This window comes from Myotis brandtii, unplaced genomic scaffold (genome assembly GCF_000412655.1).
Source record: "Myotis brandtii unplaced genomic scaffold, ASM41265v1 scaffold76, whole genome shotgun sequence".
NCBI classification, from domain to species: Eukaryota; Metazoa; Chordata; class Mammalia; order Chiroptera; family Vespertilionidae; genus Myotis; species Myotis brandtii.
The window spans coordinates 122,621-127,481 of NW_005371037.1; positions in this window are offsets into that span (position 1 = coordinate 122,621).

The window sequence follows — 4,861 nt, forward strand, 5'->3', positions numbered from 1 at the left end:
CCTCCCAGGCCATTTCCTCCTCCAGTTCCCTCCCCCCCCCCCCCTCCCCCTCAACCCCACCTTTTCCCATGGCTGTTTGTCCTTGGTTTAGATGTTACCAATTCTAGGAAGCTGCCCTCTCATAAAAGCTGAACACTGAATGGAAACTGGTGTTCCCTGGGGTATGCAGGGCCTGTGGAGTGATATATATAGGAAGCCTTCCAGCAATTACTAGTACTTTCTTAAATAGCCAAGGGCCTCTCTGGGGCCATTTTAGGTGCATTTTCCGTAAGAAATCTGCAGCCAAAAAGAGGTTGCCTGGATTATCTTTGTTAGTAGCTGTGGGCTATTCGGTGCAGAGAGGTAAAACCTCTCTCTCCACCTCTCTATGTTCGCCTCTTTCCTATGCCATTCTTCCTCCACAGGCCGACTTGCCAAATCTCTATAGAGCGAAATCAGTAATGCAACCAAGACCAAGCTCATATCGCTTGCCACCCAACAGCTAATCAGTCAAGTGCCAAGGGATTGGAGCAAGGGAAGCAACTTTATTTGGAAAGCCAATAAGCCAAGTACCTGGCAGACGAGTGTCCTAAAGACCCATCTTAAGGAAGTACAGAATGAGTCTTCTTTTCTGCCAAGGGCAGGGGAAAATGCGAGGGGCAAGAGGTGGTTGACAACTGCAGACACCTGGGCACTCTCAGGGGTTCGAGGAAGATTGTAAAACTTCTTTGTACTTCGTCTGTTGACTCTAGTTGATGTGAGTCTAGTCTCTAGGTTTCTGCACATCTCTGATAAGTAATCATTATTTTAACACATACTTCCCTTATCTCCTAAGGAGAGGCACTTTCTGCTAAGGGGCTGTCTTTGTACAGCTCAATCTACAAGCAGAATTCCTCTCATGATTAGCATGTCTGTGTGCAAGACTAAGCAGAAGCTACTGACCTGGAGGCTATGGGAACAAAACAGGCTTGAACCAGGAGTCAGAGAGGCCGAGCATTTCACTCTGTTACAGTAATAATCATGGCTGACATTTACTGAGTGCTCAGTATGGGCTAGGCCTGTGCCAGGAGCCTGACATGGCTCGTCTGAATAATCAGGCTGCAGGTTGCCAGCAGCAACCCCAAGAGACAAATGTTATCCCCAAACAGATACATGAAGATGAAAGTTGAGATGTTGAGTTGCCTAAAGCTTGTAGGAACATCAATTCCAGGTTTGAATCCAGGTCTTTCTTACCCCATAGCCCGTCCTCTGAGACTGCTCTCAGGGGTAAGAAGAGACTGGGGCAGTTGCTCCACCACTGTGTCAGCAAAGACCCAGTGATAAAGGTCAGGGAGCTTACCTCCTATGCTTTCTGAAATATGCCAAGTGCATTAAAAATTCCCAGAGCCATTCCACTGTGGGTGTATTGGGTGGTGGTGGTTGGGGGGGTTTGGGGGTGTTTCTGCACACCATCAAGCAGTTCTTGGAACACCAGCTGGGTGTCCTATAATTTAACTAAATTCTGACACTGCCTATCTAGAGGTAGCCTCAGATGCCATCCAGCTTGAGGGTTCAGTCAGTCCTCTAAGACTGCCTCCTCCCATCTGCCCCGACCCCACTTCAGGCACCAGTCGTAAGTCCAGGTTGTTGTCTATGCTTCTGACCGACTGGCTATAAATCAGAGGTTCCCATGAACCCCTTCTCGGGTTTGATTAATTTATGAATAGTTCACAGAACTCAGGACCCCTGTTTAACAGCTAGATTACCGATTATTACAAAGGATATTAAAGAATATGAATCAACAGCCAGATGACAGACACAGGGCGTGGTCCGGAACAAAGGGGCGTCTGTCTGCATGGAGTCTGAGGCCTGGCGCGAGGCAGCGTTCTGGTTCCCTGGGTTTTTAGGGAGGCTCCATTACACAGGCATGATTAACTCGTTCGCTGTTGGTGATCAATGCATACTCCAGCCCCTCTCCCCTTCCTAGCCGATTGCAGGGGGAGGGGGGGTTTGAGTGACAGGACTGAAAGGTCCAATCCTGTATTCATGGTTGGTTTCCTTGGTAACCAGCTCCCATCCTTAGGAGCTTTCCAAGCCACAGCATTAACATAAACCCACTGGTGGTGGAAAGGGGCTTGTTATGAATAACAGACTCCCATTTCACTTTCTGGTTCTGATTTCAGGAACTGAGAAGAGACCAAGTATATATATACCAAGAGATGCACCCACGGCTTTTATCACTTAGGCAATTCCAAGCCTTTGGAAGCCGTGAGCCAGGAACAGGGGATGAAAACCCAATACATATGAGAAATATCTTTTGGCCACCTGAAACAGCAGTGCCAAAAGCATCTTCTAGGAGCCAGAGCTGCTGGATGAGAGCAGCTGAGAGCTGGCACAGTGCAACGTAAAAGAGTACAGATTCCGGCATTAAACCTACTTTAATTTCTGGCTGTGTGTCCTTGGGCAAGTGAGCTAAGCACTCTGGTCTTGTCCCAGAGTAAATGAAAGATGGTTTTGTACCTAACGCATGGTCTGAGAGGTGTAAATCTTTTAGGTCAGTGGTTGGCAAACTGCGGCTCGCGAGCCACATGCGGCTCTTTGGCCCCTTGAGTGTGGCTCTTCCACAAAATACCACGTGCGGGGGCGCACGTACAGTGCGATTGAAACTTCGTGGCCCATGCGCAGAAGTCGGTATTTTGTGGAAGAGCCACACTCAAGGGGCCAAAGAGCCGCATGTGGCTCGAGAGCCGCAGTTTGCCGACCACTGCTTTAGGTAATCAAGGCCTGTAAAGTACACCCAGGTGACTGTGATCTAAGGCATCTTCCTTCTGCTCAAGTGCCTTCTTCTTCGGGGAGCAGAGAAGCTGGAAATGTAAAGCTTCTTCAAATCAACTCACTAGGTCTCAGGGCTGTCCAGTGCGACTTGCTGTGATGAGAGCCATGTTCTAGAGCTTCCCCATCTAATGTGGTAGCCACAGGTGGCTACTGAGCACTTGAAATGTACTAAATTTTAATTTAATTTTAATTTATTTAAATTTAAACAGTCACATGTGACCAGTGGCCTCTGTAATGGGTAGCCTATCAGAACCATCACTGCGTTGATTTATGGATGCAGTTTATCTCTCCTGTTCCTCACCATCTCTTTGATCCTGAGAGAGACAGGCACATGCACTATAAATCTCATCTTACAGATAAGGAAACGGTGGCTCAGAGAGGTGCCCAGCTAAAGACCAAGCTGGACCTAGCGTCCTGGGTTCCTGAACAACCCGAGGAGGGTGACGTTCTCACCCTGCAGACATCAGAGGATGACTGCCAGGCCCAAATCATGTCTCACCTCATTGCCATGACGGTGTAAAGGGGTAGAGGTAGATGCCAGGAGCTAGCATCAGAGAAGCAGAATTTCCAAGTTGGGATCCAAGAGAGAAGGATGGCCATTCCCATGGCCGGGCACTAGAGGGCGCTGCTGACAGAGCCGCAAGCTCTGATACGGAGTCATTTCCGTCCTTAGATGCTTTTTGAAGGTGGAACACATGGCCAACTTCTTGGTGATATTTTCATGTCAGATACAGGCACTGGCTCCAAAAGATCGTTCCCCGAGGTCAGAATGTACTGTTTAGATTCAATGGTTTGTGTTTTGTTTTGTTTTTTACCTACTTATTCAGAGGCAACAATTTCTGAAGAGGCAACAATCATCTTTCAGTGAACAGGGGGAAGAAAGAATAGGTGAGTAATGGGCAGAGGAGCAAGGTGGGGTGCAGTAGGATTTATGGAAGGAATACATCACTGAAAAGGGTGGAGCAGAGGAAACTGAAGACAAGACTCGATGACTAACCCAACACTTCCACTGTGACAAGAAAACCACAGAAGGACTTTAAAAGCATTCCCATTCTCCTTCCTGTGGTTGAGCGGGGAGGCAGGCAGGTTTGCATGTCCTCCTGGGACAAGGCCCTGGTCTCTGAGTATTAATATTTCCAACGTATCCTAAGAGGAAAATCTTTCCCCTCGGGTCTTACGCGACATCTCTTTCCAACCGGTGATGGAAGCTGAGCCCCAGAGCCCAGCCACCTGCCCCAGGTCACTCAGCCAGGTCACTCCAACATGGCACAGCCAATTCCCTAGCTTCTTGGGCCCGGCTTCTTCATCTGTCGATGGTGGTGGAGGGTGACACTTTTTCACAGGTCGTTGTGAGGATTAAACAAAATAACATGCACAGAGGGCTTGGCATGGTGCCAGGCAGTCAGGGCACCACCAAGTTTTACCTACGGCTACGGCTACTGGATGTCAGGCCGCAGTGAGAGAGGTGGACCGGAGGGCGGGGCTGGGAATGTGGACGTCGTAGGCCTGGAGCCCAGAACCCCTCTGCAGTCCTGGCGGCAGCCCTCGGAGTCTGGGCACTGGGGAAAGGGAGCCCTATTCTCACCGAGGCCCACGCAGGCATCCCGCCCCAACTCCTTAGCAGGAAGGATGTCCTGGAGCCAGTCTGTCCTGGGCACTGAGCGTCCTCCCCCTGCCCCCACACATTCCTGTGGGGTGTGCCAGGAGTGCCAGGCCCAGGCTGCTCCTTACACAGACGGCTTCTCGGGGTTGTAGTTGCAGTAAGCCCCCTTGAGGGATGAGGTAATGTCTCCTTGGCAAAGAGCCGGCTTGCTTACCACTCTCAACAAAAGCGGTGGCTTCCTGGAGCTCGGTGATCCTCAGCTGCGAGCAAACCACGCTGAATGGAGGCACCAGCACAGCCTTGGATGGGGCTCAGGAGTCAGGCAGGCAGAGGGTTTGCCAGCTGTGCCCTGGAGGAGGGTCCCGGGCCTTGGAGAGGGAGTGGGGGAGGGGGGGCGGGGCCCAGCAAGGCTTTGTTGACTATGGAGTGTGCAGCCTGTCCTGCCTCCCAGGACTGGGCTGAGGC